General features: G+C 41.7%; 1 protein-coding gene across 3 annotated transcripts in view; it reads left to right on the top strand.

Annotated features, from left to right (window-relative positions):
- Nucleotides 1–5,420: 5,420 nt before the first annotated feature.
- NAP1L1 (nucleosome assembly protein 1 like 1) overlaps nt 5,421–18,108 on the top strand; it is a 32,083-nt gene continuing 19,395 nt past the window's right edge. Inside the window, exon 1 of one of the 3 annotated variants that reach the window (XM_050324468.1) lies at nt 5,421–5,546. The gene's annotated coding sequence lies outside the window, so the exon portion shown is untranslated. Of the gene's footprint in view, nt 5,547–6,551; nt 6,645–15,787; nt 15,903–18,108 lie in introns of those variants that run through there. The other 2 variants (XM_050324469.1, XM_050324467.1) reach the window with 2 other exon arrangements.

The raw sequence follows: 18,108 nt of genomic DNA, 5'->3' as shown, positions 1-18,108 counted from the left end.
AATATCATTATGATATTTTTAAATTATAAAATGCAAGATTTGGCTTTATTGTGATTTTTAGTTGCAAATATTGGAATTAATGCTAGTAAACTTACAGTGAAATAGTAGAAATAAAACTAAATAATTGAAGATGATCTACATGGAATGTTTGTAATTGCTCCATCTCTGATTTTTTTAGGGGGAAAAAAGGAGAGAAGGATTGCAGTCCACAAGAATGGGTTATTGTCTTTTCCTCCCTACTTGGGATGCTAGTTTTTCATATGGCTCCAAACCATTTCCTGCTCTGCACTGGGTGCTACTGTGAGCATTTTTAGCAGTAACAGAGACTTCTGGCAGTGGCTAGTACACTCTCTTACCCCGAAAAAACAAAAACCAAACAAACCTCCAAACCATTAAACCTGTGAAGGTCAAAGAACCAGAGTAGTTTAAGGGAGTGAGCTTTCTCCTTTCATGTGTAAGGTATTGGGCACCCTTTAGGCAATATATTACTTATATCCTTATGAGACTAAAGTAAACCCCTTGACTATAACTATCAATTTTCATGGCATTTTATTTTATCAAGCCAAATGACCAATAATACTAGAAACAAAAATCCCTCTGGACATAATTTTGCTGTTGTGTTCGAGTTAGATACATTAAGAACAATCACAGGCACTACAAGAGATACATATCCATTCTATTGAATGTCTTTTTTTCTTATTACTTAACTAATTTATATACATTATAAAAAGATTTGTTCTAATGTAATGATTTAATAATTCATCAGTTTCCCCATAAAGCTTCTTTAAAGTCTATTCTATAGAGGCATTTCAGTTAACATTGTTGCTTTTTTTCCCTCAAAATTTCACAATAAGTGTAATATTTAAAAAACCCAAACTTCAGTGAGTTCTAGGCCCCAGCAATGACCCTAAAAAACACCAAGTGTAATGTACTTGAGATTTTAACTTCTGTAATACCTCTAAAGTACTTTTATACACATTTGTTCATTGATTTCAAAACACCTAAATAATTTACTTTTTTGTACCTATTTTCTTTATCTGTCCCTTAAGTTTGGGGGTTTTTTTATTTTTGGGTTTTTTTCATTCTTTTTTTTTTTGATTTATACTTTCTGTATCTATGAGCAATCACTCTAATCTAAGACAAGAGTCATGATTTAGTCCCTGGACAGTTAAAAATATTGAAAAATGAAAGATGTTAAAGATTTATTGTATCAAAAAAATATATCATCTAATTTCAGCAGTTCGCTTGTTTCAAGCAATGTAATTTTTATTTGTCTTTTATTACAGTATGTCAATTGTAAGTTACACAGATTGTATTTCTTTAGTTGCTGCTGCCCCTTCCTGCAAATGTGTTCCCTGAGGGAAAATTTGCTCTCTTTTCACAAAAGCAGAAGCAAGTACAAACCAGACATCCGAGAGAGGTGTTCACTCAGCTCTACAGGGGGATTTGCATGATTTGTCATGTGATAGTTCAGCAGAACTGTCTGTGCTGCCCGTGGGGCTGTTTATAAACTATGACTTGTTTGTGGAATGATGTACTTTCCTTCATAAAACAAGTGGCTCCTCAAAAAGTAACCAGTACATGAAAAAACTAACCAGCTCTGTGCTGTATCATTCTAGTCATGTAACTTGGAATAATCATTCAGTAAGAGTTGAAAGAATTGGTTTTAGCCATAAGAAAGCAATTCAGACTTTTAAAAAGAGTACTCTGGATTCTCTGTTTTCATTGTGTACCGATAAACCCAGTACTTCCGCACAGGGTTTCACTGGGGTTTGAAACTGTACCAAGGAAAAGGCATCTCTTTGTGGTACTTGGGGTTTTTACTCTGTAAATACTTCAGTGAGCGTTCTCATTTTCAGTGACTGATGATAACTTCCATGGTGATTGTAGCTCAGCCAGAGACAGAAGCAGACAAGGAGCACTCATATCATTCATTGCTGTAACTCAGTGCTCACATGAGGAGCATTGCCAACAGATTTCAGAGGAGGGTAACATTAGGCAACTGGCACTTTGGAAAACAGTCAGAGGTGAGCTGATCTGAAATCAGCTATGATCAGAAGAGAATGTCTATTCATAGCTTTTCATACATTGCAGGTTTACAGTGTTGAGCAGAACATGATTCCTGTAAAACTGAGCCTTTGGTAGATGCCAAGCCTGGCCTAGTAGTCTGAAGCGGTGTCTAGGTGTTCAGGTAATCAGATACATGTTCATACAAAGGACTTTTTGCATTTTTCTGTTAGTACAAAAAAGACTGAAAGCAGCTTAAATGTTCAAGGAATTGCTTGCCACAGTGGAGTTCTTGATCCAAAGAAAGCATGCCAAGCTCCATGACCAACACATTTTGCTAAGCTAAGGCATTGCTGCTTTACCTTAGCTGTAGCCTGAATGCAGCTCAACCACATTGGATGCATACTGTGCTTAGCAAGATCGAGCCTGGATCTGAATGCCAAACTCACTTATTACAACAGGCTGTTACAGAAATATTGGTTTAGCCTCCTGTAACAGCACCAGTGCTTGACCTTCTTCAGACCCTCCACATACCCCTTCACAGAGCACAGGGTTGTGCTCTGTCCCCGAGTGCCCTCCAGGCCCCTGCCTGAGCCCTCCTCCACAGCTAACATGTAAGTCAGTGGGAAGGACCCAAAAGTGAGCATTGCTGATAAGGCCTATGCACCCAAGGGAGAGGTTAGATTCCCTGATAGGGTACAGATCTGTGAGTAAGACACTCAATTAGTTTGTGAGGGACACAGTTCAAACTTTTCTTCCCCTGTTTTGGAGCAGCAATTTGACCTCAAGTCACAGTCCCCAGGAGACAAACCCCAGCTTCTGTGCCATAGAGCAGTTCTCCTTGTGCCTCTTATCAATGTTCTTCCAGCTTGGAAATGGCTTTCAATGACCACACCTGCACATTTCTTACAAATGTGTTCTAAGGCTTTTAAAAAAGCTACAAGATGTAATACTTCTAAAAAATAACACATGTTTATGAGGAAAATATACCTGTGTCAATATCTAATGTATTCTCAGGTGATTTGATTCTCATTATTCAAAAAATGGTGTTAGTTTGATGTTTTGTGCAATCCCATGACAGTACTTTAACAATCCAGACAGACTGAAACAAATAGTTCCGAGTATGCTCATGGGAAACACACAGGTAGCAAAAAAAAATGTATGGGCCACTAAAACTCAAGTCTAACTAAAGTTTCTTTATATCATTTTTATGACTGTACAAATGTTAGGATAAGTTGAACAGTTTTGACAGCAAAACAACCCAAACTAGAAAGCTTGCATGTGCATACAATTCAGGTATTGTAAGAAATAAGCTGGTCTTTTCCCTTTTTCATACATGCGTGATGGCAGGTGCCATGTGGAAGCAGGAGTGATGTCATTATGTTCTGTCCCTTGTCCCTTTCTACTTAGCTGTTGATAGAAACTGCTTCTTATTGAAAAATGTTTCCGTAACTGTTCTTCGAAAACTGCTAAAAAGCCCTAGTATAAGGACTTTGGTTTTATTTTGTCTCATGAGAAGGGGTTAACTTACTTGACTAATGCAAAACCCCTAAAAGACATCTCTGAATTTGGGATGTAAAGGCATTTCCCCCCAGCCTAGACACACTTTTCCAGCTTAGACATGCTAAGATATGTGCCTACTCCTTGGGCACAGCTGTTGACTTGCTTGGTCTCTCTACTCCACACTGCTGGCTTCTGCACGTCCCATTTCTTCTGTACTCCTCCACAGTGGTCACTGGGTGCCACCTGAGGTGGTAGATCTTGGGAAGACAAGCAAGGCGAGCCGCTGCCTCGTGAATCACTTGTTTACAGTCGATTGCTACTTTAGCTGATTGAATAAAGGGAACACCTGCAATAGCATATAATTGGTGTTGCAATAAAAGAAATTGACTGCTCATTTTCACCAAATGTCTTCTGTACACCACTGTCTTCTTCATATTCCCTAGCACTGAACACCTCAGATAAATAAGACATTAGTATCTAGTACAATTATAAAACCTGAGGGTTGCAAGGGGGGTACAGGTATTTTAATTTTAAAATCATATAGCATCTCCATCCCTGTTTCTCCCGAATTCTTATCACTTGGATTCTGCTGTGCAGCCTTTTTCCTGGATCCTTCTTTTTCTTCCTTACACTTTTGCAGCTTCTAGCTATTTAAAACTGCATGATACAAAAAAAAAAGCCCACCCTTCAAAATTCACTGTGTTGGGGAATAGGGCATTCTTAAGTTCTCTCCATAAACTTCTGCCTTGCAGATAGAATTTCTTTGCCACAAAGACATCTGTTTTGGGGGACTGAGATTTTACTGCCAAACACTGGAACAAAACTAGTGTGGCACCATGCAGTGCAGAATAGGAACCTTTGTATTTCGCTTGTTCTTAACATAGATTGCGTTGTAGATACTAGGCAGACCCATCATTTTTCTTCTTGCTTTGCTTTCTGTTGTCACCTTCATTATTTAAATAGCTACACTTATACAACAGATTGCTTTAGACAAGTAGATGGAAGAACTTGGTAAATTCTGAAGAATACACATTAAATATTTGGCAATATATCCTCAGCAAACAGCTCTTACGCCATCACACCATGTGTTTGACCATCACACCTAATTATACTTGAAATCATTGGCTCATTCCAGCCAAGGGAAGCTAGAAGTCTCAAAGACATTTCTTAAAGTTCAGTATAGATCACAGACGTCTTCTTCAAGTATGCTCTATGTTATTACTCAACAACATGAGTATGGGGGACAAACCCTAGAATCAGTTTTAGAGAAGGCTTCGGTTGGAGCTCACAGTCACGCATTTGAAACCAGGGCTCTGGCAGGCAAGTGCGGCAAGTTAAAATGGGAGGGCTTAAGTTGTTGCTGCCTTGTCTGCCCATCTCGGCCAAGGTAGGAATGGTCGAAACTCTGATCAGTGAAGGTTTGAACCACTACGGTGCTCAGCTTGGTCTTTTAAGGTGAGCTAATGCTGACTGTGGTTTTATGGTACCTGTAGCCTGTGTGAACAGGGTTTACCTGTTCCAGTAACTTCTATTTCTGGTGAGATGCCCCCAGAACCCCCCGAGTTCGGGTTTAAGGCAGCACCGAAGCGGCCGGGGTAGCATCCCAGCCCTGCCTCGCGGGCAGGCCCGCCGTGGGGGCGGCGCTGCGGTTGCCCGGGCGGGGCGGGGCGGGTGCCGGGCGGTGTGGGCTCGTTCCCGCGGGGGGGCGGGGCGGGGGCCGGTGCCGGTGCCGGTACGTGCGCGCTCACACGTCGCGGGGGTGGCTCGGGACACGCGGACCGGGGTGGCTCCGCGCGCGCCGCCGCTCGGGCCCAACCGTCCTCGGCCAACGGCCGGCGCGCGCCCAGGGCGGACGGGCGGCGCGAGGGCGCGCGCGCGCGCGTTGCCATGAGAGCCGGTGCGCGCGGGGGAGGGGGTTACGTGGTGACGTTAATTCTATATGAGCGCGAGCGGCGGGAGCGCGGGTCCTTTCAGCGCCGGCCGCGCGGCGACTCCGCCTCGCTGCTCCTGAGTCACCGGGCCCGCGGGCCGCGCAGGTACCGCGGGGCGCGCCCGCCGCCCCGGCCCGGCCCGGGGGCGCAGGGGGCGACCGGGGGCGCTGGGGCCCCGCTCCCGCGAGGTGGGGGCACGGGGCTGTCCCGGCCTAGCGGGGCCCCGCCGCTGGCGGGATGCGAGGGCCGGCGGTGCCCGCACCGCACCGAGCCCCCGCGCGGCCCGCGGGGCGGCGGCGCCGCTGCCGCTGCTCGGCCGGGCCCGCGGCGCGGAGAGCTGCCCGCCGCCCCTCCGCCGCGCCCGCGGAGCGCCCGGGCCGGGCCGGGGGGGTGGCTTGGCGGGGCCGGGGGAGGCGGGTCGGCCCCGCAACACGTGGGCGCGGAGCGGAGCCGTGGCCGGGCAGCGGGAGGGCTGCGGGGCGGAAAGCGGCGCGAGGAGGAGGAGCGGGTGAACGTGTCCGACCGGGCGCGGGGTCTCGGTGCCGGTCCGGTGGGGGGCCCGGGCTGTGGGTGCGCACATGGCGGAGCTGGGGGCGGTGGCGATGGCTCTGAGTCGTGGCCTTGTGCCGCCTCCCGCGCCTTGTTCCTGCTCCCGTGCAGAGCTACGGCGCGGCTGTGCTGTGCTGTGCTGCTGGCAGGGGGACCCAGAGATTCAGCCAGAGGACGAGCAACTCCCGCTTCCTGCCTCAGGGTAGAGCGGTGTTCGGGAGTTCAACATGTCGCTTCTCCGGGTGTCTGCTGGCTGGTATCATCCAAAATGATCCTGTCACCAAGGAATGCAGAGAAGCTACCTGAAAGATTTAATAACTAAAAGCGGAAGTAGTGTCTTGTGTTCAGCATTCATAAATATCTATTTACATATAAAACTCTTATCTACTCCCTATTAAGTGTTCAGGGGACTTACACTGCCAATACTTGTGAGTCTTTCAAAAATTAATATAAACTTTCCTCATTCACTTGCAGAAGAAAACACAAACCTTTTTTAAATGATTGGTAGAGTAATAACATGGCACCTTCCACCATTAATCTCCCAGCATACTGCAGATTTATGTACGTCTGTTTCAAGCCCTTTTGAGATACACCCGTGTTTCACATTCAGATTCATTTGAGGAGGATAAGAGAAGTGGGCACCGTGTGTGCAAGGTATGACAAATACTCTTTGCTACTCAGCCCCTCTTGGGATTTTAACATCTGCTGGTAGATGTTATATTACTCTGGCAGGAGATAATGCCTGATAATTTCAATTACAATCGTGAAATGAAACTAGAGAGCTAAGGCCTAAGGCTGTGAACTGCTGTAGGTAGTTTCTGACAAAAATGTTAGTAGCTTGTTAGTAGCCTTCCTGCTGTGCCCGTTTTACAGTGGTACTCTTAAAAGAATGAGAAAAGCACTGTACTTGGATTGAAGTAAACTGAATGGCTTCCAGTCCCTTGTAAATCCAGAAGTTATACTAATCTATAGGGCAGTATAGAGTTTAAAATCTGTATCCATGGAAAGTTGAGTGACTTGGATGCCTCTGTACCAGACAAAAGTTTAGGCCACTCAGGCTTCAGGTACCTGAAATGTCGATTTAAGAATGGCTTAGAATAAGCCATTGATATCTGATCTTATGTTTATGTGGCCCACGTAGTCCTGTGGGAGTGATATATATCAGCAGTCCCTCTGCCCTCCACTTTTTCTCTATTTTGTGACAGGTCTTGCATGTCATGTAGTCTGGTTTCTGAGGACAGAAGATTGTAGAATGATGGTCCTGTGCACAGCTGGTAGATTGGTGTTTTTCAGAGCTCCTGGTCCTTCTCTGACTTGGACAGGACTAGGAAGTAAGTGTTGGGATGGCTGGAAGCCCCCAGAAGCACCGTGCTGCATCTGTGCTGCCAGCCCAGTGTCGCAAGAAGTGCCCAAAGTACCAGATCTGCAGCGCTGTGTTTGTGTACAGCACAGTAATGCTCCTGCCACCCTTGTGTGTCATCTTGCCCCTGTCTCACTCGTAAACTATTTCTGGAAGGAGGTGGGGTACTAGTTATGGTGACCTCTTAGTGAGCATCCTGGAACTGGCTGGTCTGTTTTTTTCTTGGCTTCTTGTGTAACTGACAGTGAGTATGGGCACACAAGTGAGAACAAAACCAAAGCACTGTGGGCATGGATGTTGTGAAGCTTTAACAACAGAGTTTTCACAACCATGAGTGAGACCGGAGTCTTCATGTTCTCCAGTACATAACTTCAGGTCTTCAAGAAAACTTTGAAACAATAGTAGCACAGAGCTTGTCCTCTTGTGACAGAGATTGTATTCCTTCAGGGAATAATATATCTTGAGGATATTAATTTCAATAGAGAAAAATCTCAGGGGGAATAAATCAAGAATCTTTTAATTTTGGTTCAATCCTTTGGTGATAGCCAGTTTATTCCAGTAGACCAGTGGGTATAATGGACATGTGTGGTATCTTCACCTTTTTGTTAATGCAGTTGTAACCCAGTTCACCTTCAGGTTCTTGTGAAACAGCTGCAAACATGGTGTATCTCACGCTAAAGATCAGGTTCTTGCTTCTTTGAAGAAACTTCAGGAATTAGGTTGCGGAAAATGGAGATGCAGATGTTCTTTCAATGCCTGTTTGTTTTTCTGCATTGGTATATACATTCAGTGGAACTTCAGCTCTGTGTTTTTCCATGAATTGATACTGCTTTGGTATTTGTGCAGTACCAGCAGGCACTTGCACAGAAGACAGTACTTTGCAGACAGAAACAAGACTTCTTAATGCTGGTTTTATTTTACTGTAGCTGAGGAATCTTCTGAGTTAGCACCTGGTCTGGGCAACTGCAATCCAACTTCTCATTAGGGAAGTAGTTAGTTAATAATAGAGTAGAACTGCATAGTTAGTACAAGTGGTGTTTAATCCAAGGAAGGGTTGTGATGATAGTTTTAATGCTTAGGTCAGTTTTCATTTGTAAATTACTTAGAGCTCAAAAGTGATTATAATTAAAGCTAATTCAATCTAGCTGATTCTCACTCAGCTCAGGGTTAGTGCATTTCCTCATCACCTAACGTTGTTAATCTGAGAGTAGGTCTGGTGTCATAATGTGTTTGTCTAGAAAACCAGACATGTCTGAAAGGCATCACTGAAGTTGCTTGGGGATTCATTTGATGACCTTCTGAAAAATTAGGGTATTTAGAAGCAATGTGTGAGGGTTTTACATTCTTACACTAAATGATTTTATGATTTTGTGATTCAACAAAGTTAATGCAAAGGGAAAAATCTAAAATACTGATGTATTTAGCCATAACTTTGACCTTAAGTTTTCAGGAAGACTGCACATATTGAAGACTAAAACTTCAGTTGACTAAAAAAAAAAAAAAACAGTTTGCTAATTTACTTTTGATACTCTTATGTTTAGTTTAAAAATGTAAATAATTCAAGATATGAAGTAACTTATGTTCTTCCTAAAGATTAGTCTTTTAAATGAATTTATATCATCTGCTTGAATGAAAACATCATCTACATCTTAACTACTTGTCATGGATTAAACTGGAGATCTCCCTAGATGGAAAACTGTTCAGATCTTAATGATTTCAGTACAGGAGAATACAAATGCATTTGGGAGCTGAATGTGCTTAAATGTAAATTTGCACAAACATGATCTACAGTGGTGATGTCTCATTTTAAAGCTTAACTTGCCATAATTGAGAGTTTTACATCAGCTGTTTCACCTGGTCTTTGAGGACTTTAGAACAAAATACTAGCAGTTTATCCTTAGTAGCTTTTTATGATCACAAGGTGAAAGCAAATTTTAGATGTGAAAACTGGTTTTTGGAGGTACCTGTAGCCTTGAAGCATTCAATTGCTTGATTTTACATTTATTCTTTAAAAAAATAGCACTACCACCACCCAAATAACAACCAAACAATGAAGAAACCTCCATCCAAAACATGAGAGGTAATAGAAGTGTTGAAAACTCTGGTTAAGGGATTTGACTAAGTGGGTGCCTGAAATCTGGAATGAACAAACACCTAGACTTCTAAAACCCGGGTTAGAATCATAAATGCTTGTTGTCTTTTCTGACCATCTGCACTAAGATTAGTTCAGCCCACTACTTTATTTAGGTATTGTTTAATATGTGATGCTTAAAGGAAGGCATTTCTTTCACATCACTTGTGGGATGACTTGCTTGTGAGGGACAGTTTCGTTCTAGGTCTGACCTTAGTTAAAAACCTGACTTAAGCATTAAAAGATCAAGTTGAGGAACACAGGGAGGGGACATAAAATAAAACAATTAACTGTTTACATGGAAAACAATTTTGAATCAGTCTTTTTGAACTTCTTGTTAATGTAGGTATTTTTGTGTCATTTCTTGTTGTTCACCTCTCAAATACTATTAGTATAAGACGTAAACTGCTTCTGTTCCTCAGGTATTCATGTTGCTAGGTCCTGAACTGAGCTATTTCCTCCCTTCTGCAATGCTGAACAGTGAATACAGTGTTTTTACTAAGGATACATTACTGAAGTGTATGATGATCATATATTGCATTGTGTGTTTTAGTTACCATGCATTCATTTCAGATCTTGCTACTTCTGCGTGTAGCAGAGTAGCAGTCGTCTTTAGTGGGCTACATGCAGTTATGTGTGGTTTTGCACAGAAATTTTTTGACCTTTTGAATTCTAAGTTAGTTAAAATCACATCTTTTGATTTGTCTTACTTTAGGTTTTAATACTGTTTATTTTACCTTGCTTGGGTCACTGGTTTAAGCAGTTCTTAATTCTGTGACACCCCAGTTTTGGAAATTACTTATCTTGGCTTTGAATGATTAAGTATGAGCTGGTGTAAGTGCTTTATGCTATTTCTTGCATGTGCAAGGTAGCATCATCAGGAACATGCTTGCTCTGTTTGACCTGGTGAGATCTTCATGACACAGCCTCTTGATTCTTTTATCGCCATCTTCACAGAATCACAGAATATGAATTGGAAGGGCCCCACAAGGATCATCAAGTTCAACTTCGGATGGCCCTGCACAGGAACATCCCCAAGAGTCACACCATGTGTCTGAGAGTATCACGCAAATGCTTCTTGAGCTCTGGTAGGCTCTGGTGCTGTGACCACTTCCCTGGGGAGCCTGTTCCAGTGCCCAGCCACCCTCTGAGTGAAGAACCTCTTTCTAATATCCCATCTAAACCTCCCCTGACACAACTTCAGGCCATTCCCTTGGGTCCTGTCACTGGTCACCACAGAGAAGAGATCAGTGTCTGCCCCTCATCTTCTTCTCATGAGGAAATTTTAGACTGCAATGAGGTTGCCCCTCATTCTCCTCCAGGCTGAACAGACCAAGTGACCTCAACCGCTCCTCACACAGCTTCCTCTCAAGGTCCTTCACCATCCTTGTTGTCCTCCTTTAGATGCTCTTCAATAACTTACAATGCAGTGCCCAAAACCGCACACAATATTCAGGATGAGGCTGCCCCAGAGCAGAGCAGGACAATCCCCTCCCTTGACCAACTGGAGATGCTTTGCCTGATGCCCCCAGGACACAGTTGGCCCTCCTGGTTGCCAGGGCTCTGCTGACTTAGATTCAACTTGCCATTGACCAGGACCCTCAGGTTCCTTTCCATGGCACTGCTTTCCAGTATCTCATTCCCCAGTCTGTACGAACATCCAGCATTGCCCCATCCCAGGTGCAGAATCTGACACTTTCCCTTGTTGAACTTCCTATGGTTGGGGATTGCCCAGTCCTCTGATTTGTCAGGATCTTTCTGCAGGGCCTCCCTGCCTTCGAGGGAGTCAACAGCTCCTGCCAGTTTTGTGTCATCTGCAAACTTGCTTAGTATCCCTTCCAGTCCTGCATCCAAGTCATTTATGAAGATATTGATTAGTACAGGGCCTAACATGGAGCCCTGTGGAACCCCACTAGTGACAGGTCACCAGTCTGATGTCACCTCATTCACTATTACAGTCTATGCTCAACCCCTGAGCCAATTGCTCATCCACCACCTGATGTGTTTATCCAGCTGTGTGCTGGACATTTTGTCCAGAAGGATCCTGTGAGAGACAGTATTGAAAGCTTCACTGAAATCCAACAAGATGACATCACCTGACTTCCCTTCATCAACTAGGTGGGCTACCTTGTCATAAAATGAAATCAGGTTGGATAAGCAGGACTTTCCTCTCATGAAACCATGCTGGCTGTGACCAATGACTGCATTGTCTTTCAGGTATTTTTCAATACCTTTCAGAATAATCTTGTCTATAACTTTACCAGGCACTCAAGTGAGACTGAAAGGCCTGTAGTTTCCAGGGTCCTCCTTCTTGCTTTTTTTGGAAATCAGGACAAGGTTCACCAGCTTCCTGTCAGCTGGGACATCTCCAGATTCCAAAGAGGTATCCCATACTTCTGTATTGGGGCCGAAAACTTGACTGAGTGAAATTCACAAGAAACTTTCTATGAAGATAACTTTGTAAATAATGCTCATTTCCATGGTTCAAATTCTCTCTAAGTGTAGTACATATTTACAATTGCTTTTTCTACCACCTGTATTCATTTGAAAGTGACTTGCTGAAGCCATAACCATGTCCATATTTCTGTTGGCCTTAACTACCAATTGTAACATCTCACCTCTAAGAGACTCCCAAAATGTGTCAAGTTGTGGTTGTGTTCTTTTTTAAGTGCAGGCTAGCTTGTTACTTGAAAACTGAATGTTTTAAAGGTGTTAGGTTCTTAGTGGCTTGGCTTCCATGTTAAAAATCCTGAACTGAAGCTAACAAAAGAGTTGCTGAATGTATCTTAGGAATTTCAGTGGCTTCTTGGGGACTGAATGAATTTAAAATATTGCATTCATCAGAGGTTCTAACAAAAAGACACACTTTTGAAACTTATACACGTTTTTTTCACTGTTTTTAACTTTCTTTTCAGATAAGGATGCTCAGATGTTTTTTAAGTCAAATTGGATAAAACCTTTAATGCTGCAGTGTTTGAGATTTGCAGATTGCAGTGTAACTGCCAGTATGGTTGTGTTTGATTATGTGGTGATCTTGGTAGCCAACAAATGCTCTCCTTTCCTTTGATGTTGTGGCATGTACAAGTTGATCTTTTAAACTGCTAAAGTGCACCCTGCTACCTGAAGAACTTTGTTAAAATACAGTTTCTTACTTTTGTTTCTTTAACACTTTTAAACAAACTGAGTACTTGTACCGATGTGAACTGTATGGAGACATACTCTTAGGAAATTTAAGATATTTCTTAATACATAAAGATTTTGATTTCAGCCCTTCAGAATGGCTGCTGTTTTCCCATTATCAGTAATGGAAAGTAAAACCTGTAACAAACCGAGTAGTTTGTTTAAAAAAAAATATGTATTTGTTTATTTTTTCCAGATTTGAATTTAAACTTCTTTGTTACTTTACTAATAATGAAAGATTGTTTTAAATAGAAATTGGTAGGTTTTCTGCTGCAGAATCTTGGCATCCAGAACAAAGGCAACATTGTGTGTTAATTACTCTATATTTAGAACCTGATGAGGGAGCTCAGGTTAGTGGCAGAGACAAACATGAAGATATAATTTAGGCCTTATTTTAAATTGTAATTTTGTAGTCCATCTCCTTCTTGTTATGGAGACTCTTTTCTGCTGAAAGAGTAAACAAGCACTATCTAAAAGTCAATAAAATTGCTACAAAGATAGGAGTTCCGTATTTGTTGATTGAATCTTCATTTCCTAATTGAAAAATTAGTTAAGGGGAAAGCTTAACAAGGGTTTCCTTCCACATGACTGAAAACAAGTCCTGCAGTTACTAATAACAGAGTTACTTATATATATATTATCGCTCCATTTTGTTTTGAGAAATTTGACTTCTTCCCCATCAAGTAACTGGTGTTCTCATGCAAGTATAGAGCACTTTAAAGTTGAAATGTGAAAAATGTGTTTTCATGGTGTAACATGTATGCATATATTGTGCAGAGACCTTCAAGCACTAATGAAATGGTTGCATTGGCAAATGGCTGAAGTTGATGCCTTTACCTCAGGAACCATTACAAAGTGCAAAAAAAACACCACTTGAAGGGGAGAGAGCAGAGAGTTTAGATTAACTGTGTTATGTTACTTGATTCATCATTATTATGTTTTAGTGTTTTTATTCTCTGCAGCCAGATTCTGCATTTTGCCATGTTACCATAAGGTAAGATGTAGCAGTACGTTTTCACAGTAACTTCAAACTTGCCTGACCCTTTTCATGAGTTGTTACAAAAGGTACTTGCCTGTGGCAGCCTCCATCTCTTGACCCTGCTATTGCTCATGCAACTGCAGGTCTAACATTGTATAAGGAAATAGTTAAAACTTCTTTTAACTTTACAGTCATTCAGATGTTGCTGAGTGAAAGGAAGGGGTATGGATAGCTAAGGTAGAACTACAATAAGCTTTTCCAGCAGGGTTAGCCAATTGTGTTTGCTTTATAAGACTGGAAGATCATTCAGAAGAGAAACTGGGTGTTCCGTTTACAAAGGGAACACATTTCTCACGTGGTGATATGAGTGCTTCCCATCTTGGATAATTAAGCACATGTAAGTAGCTAGAAGTTCTGAGTGTGTTCTGTGAAACTGCTCCCCATCTTAATTTCTAGTCCTTTTCTGCTTGGTGCAGAAGACCCTTCTTAAGCTTCTGGTAAAGATTCCTATCTATTGCCATGCCAGTTAGCATTTCTGCTGTTAACTGTGCATGTCTTTTGGACATAGTGGATTGGTTGGTGCTTGCACAATAAATTGCATCAAAACAGGGATTTGAGTTACTGCAAGGGTCCAGTGGCACCTTTCTGTTACTGTATTGAGGAACCTGGATTCCTTGCTTCCATTGACCATTAGTTCCTTTGTCTCTTTATCCAAAACTTGATAACTTTTATATTAGTGCTGTCTTCTTTATTGTATCATCCTCTTGCCTTCAGTGCTTGTATTGGGGCAGACAGTTTTAATTATCTACTCTAGATTTGGAAATTTAAATAAACTTTGTTTTTGCTCTTACATTAACAGAAATCTTTTTGTTAGCAGAATAACTTTGAGGCACTGAAAAGAGGAAATTGTCTCTGGAGTTAAAACGGCTGATAATGTCTTTCATCAAATAGATGTAGTATCATGATGTTCTAGACTTCCACTACTCTGCTCACTTAATTGAGATAGATTTTTTTTTTCCCCCACCTTCAGCTTTCCTAAGAAGGCATATTTTTTTCCATAAGATAAACATGTTATGAACAGATTATATCATTTATCTGCCATGTTAATCATAGAAACACAGAGCTGTTTAGGTTAGAAAAAGAAGCTCCTCTATGATCAAGTCCAACTATTAACCCAGCATTGCCATGTTGACTGCTAAATCGTATCCCCAGGTGCCACAATCTGCCAATTTTTTAACACTTCCAGGGTTGGTGATTACACCACTTCCCTGGGCAGCCTGACAACTTCAGTAAAGAAAGTTTTCCTAATATCCAATCTAAACCTCACCTGGCATAACTTGAGGCCATTTCCTCTCATCCTTTCACTTGCTGGGAGAAGAGACCACTCCCCACCTGACAACAACCCTCTTTCAGGTAGCTATAGAGAGTGATGAGGTCTTCCCTCAGGATATTAATAGGTACAATATCTCCTTGTTTCATGACTAGTTTTCATGCTAATGATAATGGATGTGTGAATTGAATCACACAAATATAAAGGACTAACTTGGTTTTCTGCTTTAGTCCCTTTTGAAATGGGATTTTTAACCTGATACATTATTCAATTGCTGCTTTTTGAAGAGTAGCTAAATGCTCTCCTGAACTGTATGATGCTTTCTCATGTAACAATTTTCCCACCTGGTGATTAGTACCATAACTTCTACTAACAGTTGTGAAATGATTAATATTTTGGGGGAGTTGTAGTTTTTTGTCTTGTTGTACCAAGACATTTGAAATGTGAAACTCTCCATCGTGTACTGTACACTTTTTAAACAGTTTGCCCACTTGGAATGCTAGGCAAGAACATCAGTTTGAAGTGACTTGTAGTGAATATATTGCTCTCAAGTTTCCCAGTCTGTGTAGTAAGAGTTGAACTTGGCTGGTATGATGTCATTTGTCTGGCACCTTTGGTTTCTGCACACATTGCAAATAGCTTACAGGGCTTAATCCTGATGATATTTTTAATACAACTAGCTGTCCTCCAACTGGACCTCTCTTTTCTTCACTGACATCTGACTTAGTCCACCACTTAGTTTGTTATCTTACATTGCAGGTTCTTAATCCCATGAAGGGCTCACTTGTTTTAGGTATCTTCTATTAATGTATTGCTTTCAGTTGCCCAAGGCTTGCCAGAGACAGGAAGAGGCTGATGTGCTATTCTATGGACTGGCTGACTTGCTGTGCTCTGGATTACTGACTACTGAGGAAATCAGTTTGAGCAGAAGGGTAGGTTTACTTTAAAAAGTTAAAAAAACAAAAACAAAACAACACTTCTTAAAAGTGAGTTAACTTGGCTTGGATGTAGGTCAGGTCTGATACCCTCTAAAAGCCCATTTGTGTTTCTTGAACAACTTGCAAAATTTCTTTTACTTGCTATTCCAAGGTAATTCTGTGAGCAATTCCTGTAGAGAAGGGGGAAAGGTGTTTCCTGAAAGGGAGGGAATAGGTACTCTTCTTGATATGGTATGCTCAGAGTTGGTGGCCTGCCAGCCTTAGGGCTTGTTGCAAAAAAGCTGTTGTTTTGCTGGAGGAACTGTGTCTCAGGAATATCTTTGTTCCTCAGCTGACTCTCAATTCACCTTGCTGTGACCTGTCTTCCTGAGGCTGAGCGGATGTCCGGGTAATCTGATACTTGCATACTTACTTGGGACGCTTAGAGCTGATCTTCAAAAACAAAAGGCTTCCCACCAAAGTGTGCGTGTCCTAGAGGTAACATGACTGGTGCCGCTGTGCAAACTCGGAATAGTTTCTGTGTGAATGAAGGAGTGATTAGGCAGTTTTGAACACTTGGAGTTTATATTTCTACCTTCACTTGAGCAAAATCACTTAGAGAAAAAACAATAACCCCTGAAAACTTACTAATGGGTAATTTGAGGATGAATACATGGCAATATCATTATTAGATTCTGCAGGTATCTAACTACATTTCTTGAAAAATGTGACATTAAAAAGGAGAAGAGTCCTTTAAGCATAATGAAAATAGCAAATTGTTATACTGTTTTGGTAAGATGTAAATTTTTAGAGGGGTTTTCCAATTTTCAGTATTTCTGTGGGATGAACTCAAAACTATGGCTAAGTTTGTGCCAGATTAAGTTTCCATTTCATTTCCATTTCAATAAGAACACATTTTCTTGAGATGGCAGGCAGGCTTAAGCTACCTATATGAAAGAGGCTTTAAACTTCAACCTTTAGAAAACTTACATGGTAGCTCACTTTTCTGTACTTTTGCTTGCTTTTTTATAGCAAAAACTTCCTATGCATTCTCTTTCAAGCCCTCAACTGTTTCTTTTCCTCTGCATATTTTTGCAGTGAGGAGCAAAACATTGTAAGTGAAGCACGTCTGACCATAATGCAGTGCTACTGGCTGTAGCTGTTCAAATAACAGAGAAGTAAAATATTTTACTAATAAGGAGGTTATTTGCGTGCTGGTTTTTGTACAACAGTGTAGGCTACCCTTTTTGGGCTCATAAGCTTCTTGCAGTCAGGAGGCCTAGATTCTAAGTAATATCTCAGCCCAAAGCAATTGCCTAGACGCTGCGCTTGAAGTAACACACCAGCTGTAGCCAGCCGTTCTGCACTGACAGCTGGTGAATTGGTATCTCCTGGGTCTGCTTCAGGGAGTGATGCCAGTGAGTGCTTCTTGATGCTCATGTGCTCAAGTTGCAGCTGCTGTTTACAATCCGAATGCACCTATGAAATACACCTATGAAATGAACTGGGAAGGACAGCTGTGTCTTAGACAGAGTGATACCAGTAAAATAGTGAAATACTTAGTATTGGGGAGATAATGGAAAATAAATACTGGAGTGATGTATTTTAGTGTTATTGATTGTGGTACATATTGCATTCAAAATTCTGGAGACTAGACTGGGACATTGTGCAAAGATAATGGAGGTTATTTACTCTAAAGGAATGCATTTTCTCACTGCTTTTCTTATCCTACAGTTGTTTTTTTGGGGTGATTTATTTTTGGTTTGTTGTTGGTTTTGTGTGTTCAGGTTTTTTTGTTGTTGTTTGTTGGGTTTTTTTTACCAGTAGAGCTGTGTTTACAGAGAAGCTTACGGTTGTTTAAGCAAATGACAGTCAAGTAAATGTGATGCAACTATATACCTTCCATGCTAGTGGGCTGCACAGATTGCTCTAAATGTCTGCCAGTGTAGTTCTGCTGGCAGCTCTCATTCTGAGAACTGTTGTCTAGAGCTGGCAGATGATAGTGTTATGACAAACTACTGTCTCCTCAGTTTGCGGAAGAACTCTTCTAACTGTAAATGTTCTGATACTGAGTTGTGTAAAAAGTGGAGGAAAGATTAAAGGATGGGTCATGAGAAAGACTGACGCAAGAATAGGAAAAAGTGGTATGAGAGATAGGCAAACACTTAGAGGGAGGCTCTGAAGTTGACAGCTGCTTGATACAGTCTATTTTAATTTCAAA

This window comes from Myiozetetes cayanensis, unplaced genomic scaffold (assembly GCF_022539395.1).
Source record: "Myiozetetes cayanensis isolate MyiCay16 unplaced genomic scaffold, myiCay2020 scf3, whole genome shotgun sequence".
Classification (NCBI taxonomy): Eukaryota; Metazoa; Chordata; class Aves; order Passeriformes; family Tyrannidae; genus Myiozetetes; species Myiozetetes cayanensis.
Note: the sequence above shows the minus strand (reverse complement) of the source record. Positions and strands in the feature narration are given on the sequence as shown.